Source organism: Sminthopsis crassicaudata, chromosome 4, assembly GCF_048593235.1.
Source record: "Sminthopsis crassicaudata isolate SCR6 chromosome 4, ASM4859323v1, whole genome shotgun sequence".
Classification (NCBI taxonomy): domain Eukaryota; kingdom Metazoa; phylum Chordata; class Mammalia; order Dasyuromorphia; family Dasyuridae; genus Sminthopsis; species Sminthopsis crassicaudata.
Genome location: NC_133620.1, coordinates 373,214,223 through 373,236,633, shown reverse-complemented (window position 1 = coordinate 373,236,633; position 22,411 = coordinate 373,214,223). Strand labels below are relative to the sequence as shown.

The 22,411-nt window shown below is 38.0% G+C and overlaps 1 protein-coding gene across 1 annotated transcript in view; it reads left to right on the top strand.

Moving 5' to 3' along the window:
* Nucleotides 1-22,411, top strand: part of KCNN3 (potassium calcium-activated channel subfamily N member 3) — a 396,953-nt gene that overhangs the window by 33,725 nt on the left and 340,817 nt on the right. The window lies entirely within an intron of this gene.

Sequence of the window (22,411 nt, the reverse complement as noted above, 5' to 3'; positions counted from 1 at the left end):
TTCCTAGCAAGTCATTTAACCCCAATTGCCTCAGCAAATATATATATATATGTGTGTGTGTGTGTGTGTGTGTGTGTGTGTGTGTGTGTGTGTGTGTCACACATTAAGCACCGGGGATACAAAGAAAGGGAAGGGAGAGAAGAGAGCAAGGATTTATTAAGCACCTAGTATGTGCCAAGCACTGGGCTTAGCTCTTTACAAATATTACATCATTTCATCCTCAGAACAATCCTTGAAGAACTTACTTTTAAATGGGCAAGACAAGGTATACATACCTCAGAACATGGAAGCTATATCTAGTAGTTTTTAAAAATATATATTTTGTATTATTCTTTATATATTTAATTGCATGCAACCCAGCTATAGGCAGCTGGGTTAAAGTGGATGAAGATTTTGATTTGAAGTAGGGAAGCCCTGAGTTCAGATATAACCTCAGACACTAACTAGCTGTGTAATACTGGGCAAGTCACTTAACCTTTCTCAGCCTCAATTTTCTCATCTGTAAAGTAGGGATAATATTAATACCTTCTTTCAAGAGTTGTTGTGAGTGTCAAATGAAATAATTTTTTGGAAACTGCTTTAGTGATATAAATGCTAGCTACCATTATTTTAGTATATGTTTCATTTTTGTTTTTATATCCCCAAAGCTTAGCATAGTACTTGATATGAAATAAATGCTTGTTGATTGATTGATTATTATTTCTGTATTACAGATGAGAAAACTGAGGGTTCAGAGAAGTAAAATAATTTGCCATAAGTTATATAGGTAGCTAATGTTAGGATTTGAATCTGGATCTTCCTTATTTCTCATTTCAAGGACAGTGTTCTTGCTATTACTTGAAGAAGAAAATGCATGTAATGTACTTTAGTTATTGTAAAATCAAGCTATTATTATTGCTAAGATTGGTAAGGGGAGATGGGAGGCAGTTAATAACTGAAGGGCAAAGTCGATTGCAGGGCTGAAGGGGAGAGAGGGTGTGGTTCCTGTTCTTATTAGTTGGGGCAAGGTGGCAGCAGGACCACATGCCAATGAAAATCACCCTGACTCAGGTGGTGTAACTTGTCTAGGTCAGGTAGTTGGGTGAGCAGTGACCCCAGAGGGCAGTCAGGCATCAGCTGGGAAGTGTGTGAAGTAATCCATATAATCTGAATCATTCTGTAGAGAGGAAAGAATGGCAATAGCTTCTTTCTTTGGAAATACCCCCAATCGTAAAATGGCTTGCAGTTACTTAGGGATTTCCAACCAATGACCTGTGTGGGCAGAAAATAGGGCAGGTGTCATCTCTGAGCTCCAAGGAGATGGAGTCACTTGGTCAGGGTCCTACAGCTTGAGTCAAGTCTTCTGGTCTCAATCATATCATGGTCTAGCATTTTGAAGTTTTGTATAACTGACTTTGGGAAGGCAGTCTATCTCAGGGACCTGGATGAGATATGGATGATGAAATGGCTGATCTTATTCCCCTCCATCTCTCCCTGTTTGCTCTCCCTTCCTCTCAGTCTACATTCAGAATACTGTATAGTTGAAAGAGCCTTTTCAAGTTTTTTAGTCTCTCTATTTCTTTTGGAAGGATCAATATGGCCTCTGCTGGATGACCTTCAAGGACCAGGAAGTCTATTATAAGGTTGGATTTGTTACAAAAATCCTACTTATATGGAGTTAAAATCAGTCAGTTGCTTCTACCTCTAGTCTTTCCCTCTGAAGCCAAGGGCGTCAAATCTCACCCCTCATCCATAAGAAAATGCTTCATTTTAAAAAGTAACTTTAATTTTACTTTTAAAAAAATTAGCAAGAATTGATCTTCCTTCCTCCATCCCCTGGAGCACCTCTCTCCCAAAAGGAAAACAAACACTTTTTAGCAAATAGATATAGTTAAGCAAAACAAATGTTCACATTAGCTATGTCCAAAAGAGTCCTCATGCTAAAATTTTCTTTTGCATCTTGAGTCCATCTACTCTTGGTCAGGAAGTGGGTAACATACTTCATCTTTGGTCCTCTGGAATCATGGTTGCTCATTGTATTGATCAGAGTTAAAAGATGTCTGTCTTTCCAATATTATTGTTATTATAAACTTTGTTTTGGTTCTGCTACTTTACAATTCATACATGTCAGTCAATCAGTAACACTAAGAACTCAGTTTCTCCTAACTCCCAAGTCCAGCACTCTATTTATAATGTGCCTTCAAAAATATCCCTAATAATCCTGATTAAAGACGCAGGAGTAGACTAGATGATCTGTTGAGGGTCCAAATCTTCAGCATCCAGCTCAGTACCTTGTCCACAGGAGGTACTTAAGGATTTGTTGAATTTGAATTTGCTGTTTCTTAAAATAAGCTATCATGTTTACTTCAAATCTTTAAAATTTTTTTCATGCAATTTTATTTTATTTTCATTTCTAGATTCTCTTTCTCCCTCTGCCCTATCCCTTATCCACTGAGAAGGCAATAAATATACAAAAGATCACAAATGTCAAGTCCTGTAAAACAAACATGTTAACAAATTTCCACCATTTTCATGTTACAACAACAACAAAAAAGAAAAAGAATAAGAAAAATATGCTTCAATATTTATTCTGAGTCTATCACTTCTCTATGTGAAGGTGGGTAGCATTTTTCATCATGGGTCTTTTGGAATTGTGGTGGGTCATTGAGTTGATCAGAAGTTACTCAGTCTTTCACCATTATCATCTTTATAATTTACTATAATTAATCTGTACAATATTCTCTTGGTTCTGATCACTTTATTTGGCATTGTTTCATAAAAGTCTTCCCAAGTTTCTCTGAAACCATCTCCTTCATCAATTTTTATAACACAATAGTATTCCATCACATTCATATGCCATAACTTATTTAGTCATTCCCCACTTCTTGGACATCCCTTTAGTTTTCAATTCTTTGCCACCACAAAAAAGAGCTGTTATGAATATTTTTATATATATGAATCCTTCATCTTTCTCTTTTATCTTTTTTGGGTCTATTTTCTTCAGCCAGTCTTTGTATAGAACAATCTCTGTACTCCCTTAACCACTCTGGTCATCCTCTTTGGATGTATTACATCTTGTTAAGGTACCAGAACTGAATATAGTAGCCTAGATGAAGTCAAACCAAGACACCCTCATCTTGCTCATTCTGGATATGGTACTTTTATTAGTGCCAGGCCCTGATCAAGCCATCTTCTTAGACTGGTCCACTGCATTGTCTCTGCATTAAAGAGAATGGTTGGAGTCACCAGGACCTGGTTTCTGGGTCAAGCAAAAGGCAGGTCCCATAAAACTAACTTCTTGGGAGTCAGCCAGTGTACCTGGAGTCAGACTTTACCCTTCGTGGCTCACTGTAGTCAGGCTTATGTGGGAGGATCCTGGAGTGATGGAGCTACTCCTACTATTTCATGTTGTGCCCTGGCAAGAACCAATCTGTGATTGGGTTCTGCATCTCATGAAGGAAAATTTACAGAATCTTAGAGTGGGAAGAGAGCTTAAAGGTCATCGAGTCAGCCCTTATCTAAATCAAGAACCCTCTGGGAAATATCCTTAGCAATCATGAACTCTTCATCTTATGAGGTAATCTATTGGATTGTTGGATAATACTTACCAGAGTTTTTAGTACCTTGGACTGAAATCTCCTTCCTAGGTGTCATAAGACATACAAATAGTCTGTCAGTCACCAGTGTTCGCTGTGTATTGTGTTCAGAGTCATATGAGAGGAGTATAGAAGAAAAAGAAACAAGCCTGTCCTCAGAGAGTTTTAAATTCAATTAAGGGGATAATTGGCAATGGCAAGAACTCACATTTCTTCATATTAAAAATTACCTTTTCTAAACTTAGTAACCATTAACAAAAATAAATATTCAAATCAAAATGACCAAAATGATAGGTAAAACCACAATTTCTAAATTATTTACATTGTGTTAAAAAGTACATGTTTTTGAACACAGAAATAACAAGATTGTGTGACGATCAACTATGATCAACTTAGCTCTTCTGAGAAATACAAAAAGAAAATTCTAATAGACTTGGGATGAAAAATGCCATCTTATCTAGAGAAAGAACTATGGAGATTGAATGCAGTTCAAAGCATACTATTTTCACCTTTTTATTGTTTGTTTTTTTCTTTCTCATGGTTTTCCCCCTTTGTTCCGATTTTTCTTTCACAACATGGCTAATATGAAAATGTATTTAAAATGGTTGTACATGCATAATCTATATTAGATTGCTTGCTGTCTGCAGGAGACAGGAGATAAGGAAGGGGGGAATTTGGAACTCAAAATTTTACAAAAATGAATGCTTAAAACTTTTTACATGGAATTGGAAAAATAAAATACGAGTAAGTTTTTAAAAAGCATATATTTGGGACAGAGGTGATGCAATGGATAGAGCACTGACCCTGGAGTCAGGAGGATCTGAATTCAAATATAACCTCAGCCACTTAGCTATGTGACGCTAGGCAAGTCACTTAACACTGCCTCAAAAAGAGGTGTTATGTTCACTTTAACCAAAGAATAATATAGAGTTTTGTTTGCTTCTATGACCTTCCTGATCCTGATTCTCCTCCTTCTTTTCCTCCTCCTCCTCCTTCTTCTTTTCATTCTTGTTCTTCTCCTCCTGCTTCTCCTTCTCCTTCTCTTCCTCCTCCTCCTGTGCTACCTCTTCCTCCTCCTTTTCTTCTTCTTCTTCTTCAAAATTGTTGCTATTGTTTTTCCTTCTTTCTTTCCTTTTTTCTTCCTTCCCTCTCTTGATCCCTCCTTCCCTTCCGCCCTCCCTCCCTTTCTTCCTTTTTTATTGTCATATTGTAGAAATTTTTCTTATTCTGCATCACAGACTCAGCGATTCATGAACTTTCAGAATTGGAAGATACCTCGGTGGCCAATTCATATGCTTCTGCTTTTTACATTTGTCATTTCTTAAGAAACAATATTATTTCATTGTGTTCATACACCACAATTTGTATTGATTGCATGGATTTTTAGCTTTTCGCTTTATGCTGCTAGTGATATTTTTGCATAGATCAGTCTTTTCCCCTCTTATAAAAACACTTAGAGCATAGTCTCCTAGTAGTGGGATAATAGGTCAAAGAACAGTTTTGCAATGCAAACCGTATAGTGCTATATTGCTCTCCAAAAAGATTGCACCAATTTATAGCTCCATTTGTTACACAGTGCCTATATCTCCATATTGGAGACAGCATTGGATTTCGGCATTTGATATTACATTACACATGCCAGTGTAATGGGTATAATGAGTATAATACAAGAGTCAACAATTCTCAGTTATATAATATTTTATGGCTAACAAAGTTCTTCCCCACAGCAGGTAGGGAAGGAAAGCAGTGCAAGTATCAGCCTTTCTGTTTTACAAATGAAGACATAGAGATCCATCTCAATCCAGTTCTTTTGACTCCTCCTGTTATGAATACATATATGTGGACTCAGTATATCTCTACTTTGCTGGCACAATAATTCTCCCATACCCAAAGTCTCCCAGGGTTTTTCTCCAGAGAAGTTAGCAAGTAACAGAAGAGTTAGATTTTATCTCTACATAACTTAGGATTGTTACTTATGAACTTGAAATTGCTACATGTATGTCCAAGTGACAGTAACAAATATTGCCCATCTGAAACGTGTCTGTTTGTACTTGTGTATTGAGTGCCACATGTATTAATTATTGCATCTTTGAGAGAGGTTTGCTTAACATGTTGTTATTTTCATTCACTTATATACTTTTGTTATGCGCATAGTATAGCAATGTTTAATTGTTTTGCTTATTGTTTATTTACATATACATATATTTGTGATTATAGTTAGGAGTTTAATAGTCTTATTGATAGTTGTAGTTAGTAAGTGTTGCATCAGTTAGTTGTTTTATGGTTTTGATAATATCCTGTATACTTTTAAGTATGAATATACTTTTGAACTATGTATATGCGGTGTCCTGCTGAGAATTTAGGCATCTTGCCATTGGAGAACCTGGAGTTATGGAACATTTTGTATGGAGCCATATCTATTGCATATACCATTAATGCACTTTGGTTTTCTTTTGTTTTCAGTGGCACTCTATGCTAACTGATGGGGCCTGCATATGTGCCAGAATCGCATTATACACAAAACAAATTTAATGAAATGCCTTGGTTATATAATTATCTGGAATTGGAAGAGATCCTAGAGGCTAGCTAGTGCAATCGTACTTCATCTCATAAATAAGGAAATTGAATCTCAGGGAGTTTAAATGCCTCCAGCAAGGTTACAGAGGCTAGAAGGGGCAGAATTAGAATTTGAATCCAAGTTCCCTGACTCCAAATTCAGAGCTCTTTCCTTCCCTTACCATGCTATTGAGGATGACTTGAGAACAATTGCCAGAGTTACATTAGGATAAGGGCAGATGCATATAGTGCAAAAAAAGAAAAAAAAAATCATTATGTGAGTTCAGGGACATGTAGAATTGAAAAATAAGCAGAGACTGGTAAGATAAATGGGAATACTTTGTGGAAGGTAAATTTTGAGTTGAGTTTCAAAGATGGTGAGGACCAAGACTGCAAACTAAGTGCAATAATGTTTAGGGTCCAAGGAGGGAGTCTGATTCATCCAAATTATACATTGAGAATTCAGTTCAACTAGCATATATTAAGTGTCTTCTGTGCGCAAAGCACTATGTTAGGAACTGAGGATTCGATAACAAAAAAATCTGAAATAGCCCCTTTTCTCCAGGAGAAATGTACTGAGAGAAAAGATTATTTTTTTTCTTATATCAATATTCAATTATTGAACTAGGATTAAAAGGTTTTCCACTTCCTTATTCAGAAATCAACCACTGTAGAAAACCTTGGAAAAATTTACCCAACCAGGTTGAGGAAACTGGTGAATTCCTGTTCACTGTGTTTGGCCAGACAGGTCTGGGATAGGAATGGATTCCCGTGTGTGTGTGTGTGTGTGTGTGTGTGTGTGTGTGTGTGTGTGTGTGTGTGTGTGTGTGTGTTGTGTGTGTGTATAATACTTATATGTATATATAAAATATGTACCTATGTATATTGGCGAAGTCACATATCCCCAAGACCCTCATTAGAATGAGCTCATATCTCATAATAATATTAATTTTCTCATGAATTGTTAACCAATCAGAGTTGATTCCCACCCACAGGAATAACTACTCTTTTAAGGGCATATAAACTGTGAGTCCACCACCAGGAGGGATCTTTGGCATTTCAGAATGCCACTCACCCCTTTTATTAATAAAATGTTAGCACTATTAGTAAAATGAGTAATTATGTAGAAATTATATCACTCAAAATTTTTAAATATCTCAGGGGAAAAAGAGGAAAGGAAATGAGCAATTATTAAGTGTCTACTATGTGCCAGATACAGTGTAAAGTACCTTACAAGTATTTTCTCATTTGATACTTACAATAACTTTGAGAGCTTGTTGTTGTTCAATCACTTTCAATGACCTGATTTGATGTTTTCTTGGCAAGGATCTTTTTTATTTTTAAATTAAAACAAAAAAATTTTTTTTGTATTAAGCACATTCCTCAGTATAAAGCTTTAAGTTGTGAACAATATCTATACAATTTAACAGTTTCAATAAGCTGTTCAGACCCAAGCTTATTTCAAAGAGATAATTGGCAAACATAATATAAGTTAGTAGTAGACTATTCCAGTGCTTTGAAACATTAACATAGCAGTAATGTATAATTGCTCAATTATAGTTAGTAAAACCAAAATCCAGAATGCATTCAGGAATTGCTACTATGAATTCCTGAAGTCAAATTCTGTGGGTTTGGCAAAAAATCTTAGAGTGATTTACTATTTCCTTCTCTGGCTCATTTTACAGATGAAGAAACTGAGGCAAATGTGATTCAGTGACTTGCCCAGGATCACACAGCTTCTAAGTAGCCAAGGCTAGATTTGAACTCAGGAAGATGAGTCTTCCTGACTCCAGGCCTGGCATTCTATCCATTTGACTACCTACTTGTCTTAAAGTAAAGCTGGAGAAAGTGAAGAAAGTGGAGAAAGATCCTGTTACCTCTCTCATGTCAAATGAGCACTCTACCATTTAAGCATTCCCATGCCATAACAACCCTGGGAAGTAGGTAGTATTATTATTCGAGATTAAGAGACTTGGTTGAGCTCCCATACTTAGTAATTATCTTAAGTAAAATGTGAACTCAGATTTTCTTGACTCCAAGAGCAATGCTTTATCTACTTCACTACCTAACTGCTTCTGAAGGCAGAAAAAAGTGGACAGATGAGTAAATACAAAATATACAAATAAATCTAATTGAACTGGCTTGGTATATGGGGAATGCTTGATGCATATGCATATGCAGATTCCTGGCCATGATGACTCAGGGATTTGTATTGTATAATGAGGAAGAATTTTCTAGTTGGCTGCTATGCCAGGATGCCTAAGAGGGGCAACCTGTCCCTTCTCTTCTCTTCCTTTTGGCTTTGAGACAGTGGGGATGATCCTGAATTGTGTGGAGGGTTGGAAGTGGAATGGGGACACCATGAGCAATGAGTAAACCCCACGATGGGGCTGCTCCCCTGTTTTGTCTTCGTTCATTAGGTATTGGGTTTTGTGAGAACTGAAAGGTCTGGAATGGTTGAAATGAGGCTTCTTCCACCAGCAAGGTGGATGTGGAAGTCATGAAATCATAATTTATTATTAATAAAGGTTTGATTTGCATATCAATTTTATATATATCCTATATATCCAGTGTCCTGTAAAAAAATGTTTTAAGAAGTCCTGCCCTAGATGGTAATAGCTGATTTCAAGGAGAAACATCTGCTCTGGACATTTTGAGGACAGCCAGGAGAAGGTGGGTGCTTAAGCACTTAGTCTGCCATCAAAGGAAGAAGTCATCAGGGAGAAGTTCAAGCTTGGCTATTTAATTGGACAGTGACCATGACACAGGTGAAGTGTGAATGATTGATTGGCCAAACTATTATATCTTCATGAGGTTTACTATCAGTTTCTCAACAGATTATAACCTGGGTTATAATAAGTAGAATAAATGAATTATTCTATCTGATCACTAATAAACTTTTCCACTTGATTTATAGCTAAAATCTACAGTATGTGTTTCCTTCTCCATTAGAATCTAAGCTCCTGGTTTCAGAAAACAAACAAACAAACAAACAAACCCTTGAAAAACTTATATGAACTAGCGCAAAATGAAGTGAGCAGAATCAGGCTACAATTTACATAGTATCAGCAATATTGTAAAGATAATCAACTTTGGAACTTTCATCAACATGATGACCAACTTTCATCTTTTTTTCCCCCGAGGCTGGGGTTAAGTGACTTGCCCAGGGTCACACAACTAGGAAGTGCTAAGTGTCTTGGGTCCTCCTGAATTCTAGGATTGCGCTCTATCCACTGCGCCACCTAGCTGCCCCTGATGACCAACTTTCAAAAGACTCATGATGAAACATAGTATACACCTCCAGATAGAGTGTTGATGAAATCAGAGTGAAGAATGAAGATTTTCTTTCCTCCTTCCCCCTCTCCTTCTTTTCCTTCCTCTCTCCCTTCCTGCCTTCCTTTTCTTTCTTTCCTTCCTTTCTTTCCTTTCCTTCCTTTCCTTCCTTCCCTCTTTTCATGGATAATATGGTTATTTGTTTTGTATGACTAATATGTTTTTTTTTTTTTTTTTTTTTTAACAGTTTTGTTTTTCTTGCCTTCTTAATGAGGGAGGGAGGGAGGAGGAGTGATGAAGACAATTTGGAACTGAAAATAAAATAAATTTTAAAAAAAGAACATGAGCTTCTTGAGAGCAGGGATTGCCTTGCTTTTCTGTTTATATGCTCAGCATGTTGTGCATTTTGTGCACAATAAGCACTTTATGAATGTTTTCTTCATTTCCACTCAGTGCGAAGACTTTTCTATCTTTGAGGAAAGACTGGAAAGTGTAGTAGATGTGCGCTAAGTTAGACAACGGGAAGAACTTCCTGACATATGTTTTACAACTCTGATAAAATGTTTAGGATTAATTTAGGATCTCACTTTGAGGAGATACTTATGAGCAGAGTGGACGAGTTTAGAGACAGAAGGGATGGATTTGTTGAGTTCTTGAAGTCTCTTTCTGTCCCAGGAGTCTTTGATCCTGCCTTCTTTGACCAAGAGGTCCATCCTCGTCCCCAGAAATGACTATTCAGCTCCTGGCCCTCAATTCAGGGTATAAAGTGGATGCCTCAGAGACACACAATTCTAAATCTCTTGAACTTGTTGCTGACACAGCATAAAGAGGCTTTAATTCCTGGAGTGGAGTCGAATCCGGCTGCCCCATAGCAAGTTCTGGAAGGGGAGATGCTGCCAGGGGCCTTGCCAGAGGCAATGTTCTCTATTAGCTCCCATTCCCAGCTGTTACCTATAATCTCTTTTGACTGCCTGATATTACTATCTTTGTCAGAATCATTTTAAGGAGATTAGAGAGTATATTACATAAATCTGGCAGTGAAGGAAATTTCTTTTTTTAAAGGAGTAGCCCTGACCTTAGAAACAGAAGAAAGAATGGAAAAGAGAAGGAAGCTACTTTAGCTCAAGGGCCAGGACAAAGGCAAAACCCTACCTCATTGGCTTAGAAGAGATTAACACTGGCTTGGATAGTAACACTCATCCCAGGAATCGGCTGGGAAGATGTAAGAGGGCTTGATCTGGCACAGGGCATTTGTTTGTCATGGGCCATCACTCCTCCCACTCCCCCCTTCCTCAGTGTCCACCAGAGGGCCAAAAGCTTTTGTATTAAATAAAAGCAATATGATTTTTCACAAAAGAATGGAAAAAGCACTGATTTGGGTGGGTTCGGATAGAGTTTCTGACACATGGTGTCTGTATGATGTGGGGTCAAGTCGCTTCTTTTCAGGACTTTGGTATTCTCATTTGTAAAGTGAGGGAGGGTGGATTTGATGATGGTCTTGAATGCTATTGTTCTCTGACCCTAAATTGCTGGTTTGGTTTGGTTTTTAGACCACACCTGTATGATTTAATTGGCATGGGGCACTCCCACTGAAGAAACTTCCTCTACCAATGAGGGTCTGTAGTTCTGTAACTTAAGGTTTTGGAGAATTACTTGGGCCCAAGGTGAGGGTGGTTGTTGTTTCATTCTCAAAGAGGACCATGATATCAGGGAGATATGCAAGAGAATTGGGTTTTAGTGAGGGAGGGCTGTTTCAGTGGTCACTCATGGTCAACAAGGTCACCTGTTTCACTTTTTCCTTCAGAAAGATGCCAGTGGCAAGATATGGATCAAAGAGCCCTAATTGTTAGCTGTAAGTAAAATCATCCCTGTGTAATCTTGTACAAGTCTTTTAACCTCTTAATGGCCCAGTTATTTATTGACTAGGTAAAAAAGGCCATTCTTTAACTCCTTTCTTTCTTACCTAGGATTGATCACTGAATGGGTGTTGCCTCAGTCAAACTGAGACCTGTTAAAGACCTTTGTTTAAAAAGGTCACCTCCAAATCGTCCTGATCTTATTGATGCCTTTCTGCATCAATAAGTACCTGGGCTAGTAAAGAGCTTAAATGACTTGTTCAAGACTGTCCAGTCAGTGTATGTCAGAGACAGGGCTCAACCCCATCTCTTCTTGTCTTTGAGTTTGACTTTGGTTTTCTGGCCATATTAGGCCACGTCTCATCATTTCATTTGTCTGAAACCTCAGTTTCCTCATTTCCAAAATGGGAATGGTAATACGAGCACTACCTATTTCACTAGGTGGTAGTGAAAATCTCCCTTTGTAAACCTTACTGCCCCACAGAAAAGTGAATTATTATGATGTTATTTTTTATATTAAAATATGTACATTTAGAAAAGAAAGCATTGTATATGGCTGCCTGCCTTGCTTATTCCTGGTCCCAGCTCTTCAGTTTTGTTTTCACATGTATATGTTCAGGTAAACACACACACACACACACACACACACACACACACTCACACAAGCATTGTTATTGTTCAGTTGTGTGTGATTCTTTGTGACCCTATATCAAAGATACTGGAATAGTTTGGCATTTCTTTCTCCAGGGAATTAAAACAAATGGAATTAAGTAACTTGGCCAGGGCCACATAGCTAGTAAGTGTCTGTAGATGAATTTGAACTCAGGTCTTGATTCCAGGCTCAGTACTTTATCCACTGAGTACCTAGCTGCTACCACATACAAATACATAAACAGAATATATACATGTTCATAAATGTATATACATGCATGCATTTATAAATATATTTTAATATATTGTTTTATATTATATACATATACATAAATATATATAAAATAAAGCTTTTTAAAAATTCATGTATGAATATGTTGTATGTATATGTGTGTTCTGGTAGTTGTATAGGATTATTGGTTTTGTAAATAGGAATAATTTATCATGACTTTGGCTGTAATGACCCTCAGATTGAGACCAGAAATACTTTATTTCCTGAATTTAGGAAATGTATGCAGTTCTTAATTAGAGGCATATTTCAATGTTCTGTGACTTGGTTATCCAATTTGTGCTTTTGCCAGCCTCTGGGGGCACCTTGACTTTGGACCACTCAACACCAGTAGTCAGGCACAAAAATGGCTCCAACTTGAATCTTTGAAGTAGCTTTGAATAAAGGCTTGTGGGAAGAGGTGATTGAATAAAGGGAGAAAATGGAGCTCTGCATGATTTTGAAATTTCTTTCCCCCACATTCTATCAGAATTTCTATCAGGATGAAAATTCAAGGCTGCCTGAAATTCTGAATGACTACAGACTGGAACTTATTTTCAGGATCTGTATTTTCCTTGGGGTGGGTACTTCCTTTGCTGGCTGAGATAAATTATTTTATGATTTGCTGTGATAACAAAAAAATAAGCCAAGTTTGACCCCTGGGGAATCCCCCCCCCTCCCCATTCCATTGACCAATCTATATTTAGGTAGCCTGAGCCTTAATAAGAGAGATGCATGGTCCAGGCTTCAGGCCTATTCATGAAAGCTTTGCCTGTCTTATTGTTACTAAGGCCTGCCTCACAAACAAATAAATAAAAATAATAGTTTTATAGGGTCACAGCAGTAGCATGATGATATATTGAAGGAGGAAGTTAGCAAAAGACAGGCTGGATCAACTGTGTAAATGAGGGAGGGGGAAGGTACAGTCCTGAAGTTCATTGACAATGGTTACTTAAGCATTTATTTATTTTCCTTTCCTCTTCCAGAAGGCAAAGAACCTTAACCTGAGAGTAAGGAGACTCATAAATGCTAGTATAAGTAAAGTACCTATTACATGCTAGGTTCTGTGCTCAATACTTTACATATATTATTCCATTTAGATCTCACAGCAACCCTGGGATTATCCTGATTTTATAATTGGGGAAACTGAGGCAATGACTTGCTTAGAGTCATACAGCTAATAAGTGTCTGAGATTGGATTTGAACTTAGGACCCCTAGACTCCTTCCCAATGACTATATCTTGGTCTTGCAAGTCACTTTTTCCTCTGAGCCACAAGTTCTTCAGTTATAAAAGGAGTGAATTGAGCAGGCTGACCTCTAAAATTCCTTCTAGCTGTAAGGTTCTATAGTTTAATTCAAAGTCTCAAGGAGAATACAGCTGAGAAGTTTACAAATTAGAAAAGCAGATAGGATACAATCTATTAGAGGAGATGAGATGGATACATAAATAGCAATAATGTGAAGTAGATTGTGACAAGTACAGAAGAGAAGTACAAAGTGTCCTGAGAGTTTTAAGGCAGAAAGATCATTTCCAATTGGGAGGATCTGGAGAGACTTCATGGAAAAGGTGGCTCCAGACTTTTAGAAATGTAGTGGTGAGGAAAGAGGGTATTTCTGGCATGGGGACTGTTGTGAGCAAAGGTGGAGGAGTAGGAATTGCAAGATTTATGGTGTCAGCAGGTAGTCCAGTTTGACCAGAACCTAAGGCACATTAGTCACATGAACCTTAACTGCCAGGCTAAGGAGTTCAGACTTTCTTTTTGGGAGAGGGAGAGCAAAACCAATGAGGATTTTTGATCATGGGAGTTATAGGAACAGTAATCTTTCATCATCTAGCTCTTGGAAGGAAAGATAGAAACAAACATTTATTAAGCACCTGCCATGTTCTTTGTCTCAATTTCTCTCCAGCCTTAATCACTAAATGTGTGCAGCCTTAGTCAACTGATACCTACCTTTGAAGACCTTTACTTAAAAAGTCCAAGGTCTCCCACTGCATCCAGGACTATCTCCAGTCATTCTGATCTCTATCTGGCCTTTGGACCCAGGTGATTCTGGAGGAGAAAGTCAGGCAGGTGACCTCCCTCACTTAAAGACAATTCATTTGCATGTAATAATGGCATCACTTCTGGTCTTCTCCAAGGATGAAGGACAAACAACAATATGCCAGGCTCTGTGCTAAGAACTTGACAAGTATTATTGCATTGATCCTCACAATGACTCTGGGAGGAAGGTGCTTTTATTATCCCCATTTTACAGTGGGGAAACTGAGGCAAGCAGAGGTTATAGAATTTGTCCAATGTCACAAAACTAGGAAGTATTTGAGGCCAGTTTTAAACTCAACTGGGCCTGATTCCATGCCTGGGAGGGGCAAGTCATTTTACCTTTCTAAGTTTATATCCTCATTCACAAAATGGGTTGGGTAGGGGTAGAGGTGGGAATTGGAGGTGGGATTGGAATAGATGATCTCTAATGTCTTTCCCAGCTCTAAATCTGTCCTTCTATGATTTGTACTGCCGGCCCACTACATATTGGCTGCTTCTTTTATGGTAGAGGGAAAGCCTATAGTATATTGTTCTTGAGACTTGTGGACTTTGAGTGGGGACACTAGTAAAAGAAAGACCAAGGTATAAAAAGAAAGTAAAGGGGAGGCCTCTCTGTGTTGCTGTGAGGGCAGAGAAGGCAAAGCAGAAAGAGAGGGAAGGAGAGTACTCTCCTTAGTTCTTAGCATCTCATCATCATTCATTAACATTTATGGCCCAGCTGGGTGCATGCCTGGGCTGGGTGCGAGGCTTTTAGCTGAAGCACTTTCTGAGCCCTTTCCAGAAGCCAAAACATTAGCATTCTCAGTATCTCCCCAAGAAACCAGAGATCAGTTAAATGTAGAGGGCAAAGAGTGCCAAAGATCGAGGCATCCAAAGAAACTGTCCCTGGAACCAGAGCTGGACTGGAACAGGCTCCTCTAACTTACCATCAGGGTCAGAGTAAATGGGTCTTCTCTGTGGGAGCAGCCCTTAGTACCTGGGCATTGCTCTAGATCAGGGCTTCTTAAATTTTTTCCACCCACAACTCCTTTTTGCAAGGGATATATGAGTATATAAAATAAGTATGAAAATTGAACATTTTCTGATAATAAATTGTAATTTCTCAGCCCCCACATTCAGTTACTTGACCCATATGGGATCGCCACTCACAGTTAAAGAAGCTTTATTTTATATAAATTGTTCTCTCTGGCCCTCTTTCTTTGTCTACTTTTGGATTTCCATCCACCTTTCCAGGCTTTTCTGCTTACCTTCTATTCACTTCCAAGGTGGAGTAATGTGGGTCAATGGAGGAACACAAGACTGGAGTCTGGAGACTCCAACTCGGTGGGATAGAGTGGAAACTTACCATCTCTTCATAAGTTAGTATGGCTACTAAATGGCAGAGTGGACAGATGGACAGGCCCAGACTCTCTGGATCTCTCCCACCTTCTTTTCAGTTTCCTTTTATAATATTGTCTTCACCAGTTAGATGATAAACACTTTGAGGGCAGGGATCATCTTTTTTATTTTTTAAATTTATATCTCTAGAGCTTAGCATAGTGCCTGTTACTTAGTAGTAGCTTAAAAAATGGTTACTGACTATTGAAAGAATACTGGAATTGGGGTCCAAGAACCGCAACTCTGCCCCTAACTGGGCAAGTCACTTCTCTGAATTTTGGTTCCCTTTACTGTAAAAATAGATGACCTCTAAGGTCCTTTCTAGTAGTACATTTGTGATCTTTTGATTATGGTTCCAGTTCCAGCTTTTCCCTTGACTGACTTTTAATAGACAACTTCCCTCTAGTCCTCAATTGGTTTTTCTTTTTTCTTTTTCTCAGAAACATGGCAAGGATCGGAGTGGGTGATTTCTAAGCCCTTTTAACAACAAATTTCATGAACTTTTTTTGCAGGGCTAATATCCCTGACTCTAATGTCTTAACATTTAATTATTCTTCCATATTTGTCATTTGAGCAGATATTTATTTTGGGGTGATGGGGCTGAGGAAGGCTGAGGACTCAATGGAATGATTACAAAAGGATCTTAGAGCTTCATGAGAAACACAGGGATGCTGAGCTAGAAATGACCTTTGACATTGTCACAGTCCAAAGAACTGAGATTAGGAAGGAAGAGCCCTTGTGGCCTGGTTTCATTTCCCCCCATATTTTGCTAAGTGTTCTGTGTGTTTATGGAGGCTTCATCCATCCTTCCAGAGCCGGGGCCTGGAAACATCTGGATCCTGCCAGGTTGGGTAAGGTTACTGGACAAACAGCAAATGATCTTATCCCCTACAAAATCACTAAGCCTGGTATATATGAACAGAACAATTCTCTCCCTTCCTCCTTCCTTCTCTTTCCCCTCTTTCCCTCCCTCCTTCACCCCTATTTCTTTCCCCCTCTCCTTTCTTCCCTTCCTCCCTTCATCCTTGTTAATTAGTCTCCCCTCCTTGTGTCTGCTTTCTCATCTATTTCTCTCATCCTCTGCCTCTGTCATTTTAGAATCTCAAAGTGAGAAGAGACTTTAGAAATCATCTCATCCTACTCCCTCATTTTTCAGATGAGAAAGCTATGTCCCAGAAGAGAAGTGATAGATTAAGTGGCAGACCCGGCATTTGAACCCAGACCTTGTGTCTCCAAATTCAGTGTTTTTCCCTCACTGCATAAAATTAAAATGGAGAAGGTAGCAAATGACTGGTTTAATATTAATGTTTAAAAAGAAACCTTGAAAATATGATTTTTTGGAAGCCCCTTCCCTTCCTCCCTTTTTCTACCTCTTTCTGTCACTCAATATTTCTCTTTCCTAGTTTCTCCCTTCTTTCTCTGTCACTCTTCTTCTATTTTCTCCTGTCTCTTCTGCTTTCTATTTTTCTTTTCCTTTCTCTTTCTCAGTTTCTCTCTTCTCTGTTTTATCTTTCTCTTTTAAAAACTATAAGTTCAGGGGAGTTAGGTGATACAGTGGACAGATCACTGGTCTTAAAGTCAGGAGGACCTGAGTTCAAATTTGACTTTAAACACTTATTAGTTGGGTGATTCCGGGCAAATCACTTAAGTCTGATTACTGCCCCCATAAATCTTCTTCTCTTCTTTCTTCTCATATACTCATGAGAAGTAACATGATATAGATAATAGAGAACTGGTCTTAACACCTAGAGGTATTGGGTTCAAGTTTTGTCTCTGACAGGTACTGATCCTAGATAAATCCCTAGTTCTCTAAGATTATAAATAACCTATAAGTTCTAGCTATATGTGATCTAGGGTAAGCCACTTAACTTCTATTTGCTTTAGTTGCCTCATCTGTAAAATAGGAATCATAATAATAATGCCCATCTCCCAGGGCTGAGGATAAAATGAAAAAAAAAATTTGTGAAACACCTGGTATATAATAAATGTACTACTACTATTATCTTTTGTATATTTAAAATATTTCATTGTTCTATTTTTTCATATTTTATTTAAAGATGTTATTGTCAACTTGTGTCTGATTTTTCATGGCCCCATTCAGAAATTTGTCATTTTCTTCTCCAGTACATTTTACAAATAGGGAAAGAGGCACACAGTGTTAAATGATAGCTAGTAGGTATCTGAGACCATAATTGAATCTCTCTCCCTCTTTCTGTTTATCTCTCTTTTTTGAGAAGCAATTGGGGTTAAATGACTTGTCTGGGGTCTCACAGTTAGTAGATGCTAAGTATCTGAGCTCAAATGTGAACTCAGGTCCTCCTGTCTCCAGGGTCACTGCTTTAACCACTACACCATCTAGCTACCCCTGAGGGCAGATTTGAACTCAGGAAGATGGGTCTCCCTGACTTCAGGCCAGACATTCTGCATTGTGTCACTTAGTTCCCCCTATAATCTTTTGTTTTTGGCCTTATTAAAACTAGCTATCCACCCCCTCTTCCAGACCCACCCAAAAGTCCTGTCCTAAGAAATAAGCAAGGTAAATCAATAAATTGCCTGAAAACACAAATCTCATCTGCACCTTTAGTAACTTTCTCTGCCAAGAGGAGGATCTAAAGTCATGATTGGATGCTGCACTGACTAAGGTTCTAAAGTTTTTCAGAGTACTTAACATTATTTTGATAGTGAATCATACAGTTACCTGTGATGATCTGTCCAAAGAAATATAAATTTTGATAGCTGAAACCTCATAAGATATCTCAAGGTTTACAATTTGAATTTCTTTTAAGGTTTAAGGACTATGTCTTAAACCCAAATCACTCTGGCTCTCCTTGACCGGACAACAATAGGTCCCAGCTCAAAGCCTCACTTGGTCATTGTTTGGACTCTGGTGAGGTACATAACAATTGTTTCTGTTTTGAACACTAACCCTGAGAGTCTTCTCCTCCCAGATTGATTTCTTTTTTGAGTAGGTAAAAGAGGCTATTTTTTTTTTTGCCTCATTTCTTTAAAAAAAATTATATATATATATATTTAAAATAAAGAAACATAAGTTTCTTTATTTAAGTTTAAACATAAAGAAAATTTTCATATATAAATCAAAACCCCCTCCCCCCCATAAGACTGGAAATGAAATTTTGAGTTCTACTTCATACCACTTGTTTTAAATATATAACTTCAAAGCAGTTCTGCTTATCATGTTACTACTTTGACTTATCTCTTTTTTTATTTAATTTTTTTTATTTTCAAGACATATGCAAGAATAATTTTTCAACAATGATCCTTGAAAAGCCTTGTGTTACAGTTTTTCTGCCCCTTTCCCCTGTCCTCTTTCCTAGACGACAAGTAATTCAATATATGTTAAACATGTTAAAAATATATGTTAAATCCAATATAGGCATACATATTTATACAATTATCTTGCTGCATAAGAAAAATCAAATCAAAAAAAAAAAAAAGAAAGAAAATAAAATTCAAGCAACCCACAACAAAAAGAGTGAAAAATGCTATGTTGTGGTCCATATTCAGTTCCCACAGTCCTCTTTCTGGGTGTAGATGGCTCTCATCATCACAAGATCATTGGAACTGTTTGCCTCATTTCTTACCTAGCCTTGACCACTGAATCAATGTTGCCTCAGTCAAACTGAGACCTGGAAAAGCCTTGGCTTAAAAAAAGCTAAAGTCTCACTACATGTGTGGCCATCTCTTGTCATCCTGATCTATATCTTGCCATTGGACCCAGATGCCTCTGCAGGAACTTTTTGCATAGCCTTCTCTCACTTAAATCTAATTCACTTAAAAGTCATGATATCACCTTCCTGATGTCATAGTTCTCTTTGAGAACAAAGGACAAAGAAACCACATTCTTGTGATCACAATGTAAATTTTCTTCCTGGTTCTGCTGATTTCACTCTGATCTGTTCATGCAAATCTTCCTGAGCTTTATTGAATCTGTCCTATTTGTCATTTCATCTGGTGAGATAGTATTTCATTACATTCATACACCACAATTTGTTCAGCTATTTCTCAATTGGCAGACACATTTTTGTTTCTCATATTTTACTATAACAAAAAAGTGCTGCTATAAGTAAGAGTCCTTTATCTCTCTTTGACTTCTTTATGATACATGCCTAGCTATTTTCTTCTTCTTTTCTCTTTCTTTTCCCCTCTGTTGTCTCTTTGCCTCAGCTAGAGCAGTCCTTTAGAGGTTTCTTTTTTCCTCTCCCACTGTTTTTGAGAATTTCAAAGAAAATATATATTTATATTTAAGGAAAAGTTTATAATTTTGGTGGATTTAGGGAGCAGAAAAATAAGATGGAAAGCTCCTCCATCTTAAGTGCTGCCTCTAAAGAGACTGTGTCCGTGGTATTTAAACATCGCTAAGAGTTTTGTCTAGGCTTTCTATGTCCCCACCTGTGCTGAAGACGTTCCAGACAGATTATCATCAGGTTTTCCTACAGGAAATTAAAAGCCTTGGCCCCATGCAGTTGGTTGCATTATCTGCCTTGCCTGTTAACTTTCATGAAAGGTGTTGCTTTACAAACTTCTGACTGAAATAGTGTTTAATAAGATTCCTTTTTCAAGTCTCTCTAATGAAGTCAGTTCAGGCATATCCTCTAGATAAACTTTGGGGCAGTCATGTGCTTCTTGTTTTGATAAAATCAAGTCCTGAATGCTTTTTTTTTTTTTAATTTAAGCTATCAGAGTGGATCAGCACACCCCTTCCATCTGGTACCACCTAAAATTCTTTACATCTTCCTTACCCCCTTCAAGATTAATCCCCCATCCATGTCCTGGGATCAATTCAACACTTAGGTAGAGGAGGTCAAAGGATATTAGTAAGTTCTTCTTCTTCTTTTTTTTTTTTTAATTAATTTTTATAATTATAACATTTTCTTTGACAGTACATATTCATAGGTAATTTTTTTTTTTTTTTTTTTACATTATCCCTTGTACTCCCTTCTGTTCCAAATTTTTTCCCTTCCTTCCCTCCACCCCCTCCCCTAGATGGCAGGCATTCCCACACATATTAAATATCTTATAGTAAGGATATTAGTAAGTTCAAATCTGGTCTCAAATACTTACTAGCTGTGTGAGCAAATCACTTAATCTCTATCTCAGTTTCCTCATCTGCAAAATGGAGATAATCAGCACCTACCTTCAAGGATTGCTTTGAGGAAAAAAATGAGATAATATTTGTAAAGAACTTTGCAAACTTAAAAGTGCTATATAAATGCTAGCTATTATTATTTCACTTCCCCAACTGAACTAAAATTCCATCTACAACTTTATAATAAGTGGTCATTTAGCTTTTGCTAGAAGACCTCCAGATCACCAGTTAACCTTTGTGGGTGCCTCCCCCCTCCCTGACTTTGACCAGCAAGTTTAACTATTGACCAAGTTCTCCATCTAGATTGGGTCCCTGTCTCTCTGGCTGTCTCTAGGTTTAGCTAAATCTTTGTCTAAGTATGCCACATACTCATGGGAGCTGGGCTCAAGGACCACAGATCTCCATGAATAATAAGAGACTTGTTCCTGTCACACCTCTGTGATCCTGACCATCTGTCTACTTGGACCTCTGTGTAGTTAGTATCCGTGACTGATCTCTGACACTGTGCATCACTTGCTTGCCTGATGGCCAAAAGGTCCACCTGGGTCCAAAGAATGAATTTTCCTGATGCCATCCACCTGTCTGCTTGGATCTCTTCCCATTGCCAAATTGGCCAGACTTCCCTGCTGTTCCACTCACTTGTCCAGACTTTCTTCCATTGTCCATTCATCAAACCTTCTTGCATCAAATGCTATGCCCTTGTGTGTCTATCTGCTCTCTGGTATGGCCCATCCCATAGCTTACCCCACTCTAATCTCTCTGCCATGGCAAAAGGGGTTCCCTGTGTCTCACATTTTACTATGTCTTCATCTCCACTTTGTACAATCCATAGTTTCCTTTTAAATATGGAGCAGATGCTATTTTCTGCATAAGGCATTTCTCCATCCTCCCTCCTGAAATTATTTTGTCTTGTTTTGCACATACTTGAGTACATTTGCTTATTTGTGTGCTTATTTGTTTCCCTCAGCAGAATGTAAGCTCCTTGAGGGCTGGGACTGTTGTGTTTTTGCCTTTCCAACTTTAGGAATTACTGCTGTTATCAATACAGGACCTGGGGAGGCAGGGGTAATAAAAGCTAGCTTTTATATAGTATTTTAAGGCTTGAAAATAAAAATATCTCATTTCATCCTCAAAATAGTGAGGTAGGTACTATTATTACTCCCATTTTACAGATGAGGAACCTAAGGTGCAGAGGGATTAAAATGACTTGCTCAGGTCTAAGTTAGAGCTTAAAACTGGATTTAAATTTAGGTCTTCTTGAGTCCAGATCCAGTCCAGCACTTAACTGCCTCCTAAAATACTATTCCCACTTCTTGTTCTATATCCAAGCCTAGGGAGTAGGTTCAGTCCTGGGAGAGCCTGCTTCTAAGGAGGCACTTATTAAGTCATTGTCTGCCATTTTGCCAACTCCCAGGTTGATTTTACTTATGGCTAACATTTAGGGCCTTTTGACCTACATTTTGCCACTGGACCCAGATGGCACCAGAGGAGAGAGTGAGGCAGGTGACTTTGCACAGCCCTCCCTCACTTAAATCCAATTCACATGCATGTCATGACATCACCTCCCTGATGCCATGGTGCTTTTCAAGAATGAAGGGCAAACAATAACACCAAAGGAAGGGGATAATAAAGGTACTCAATGGATAATATGAAATTGTGTTTCAGTTGTTTCAGTTACATGTAATTCTTTGTGACCCCATTTGGG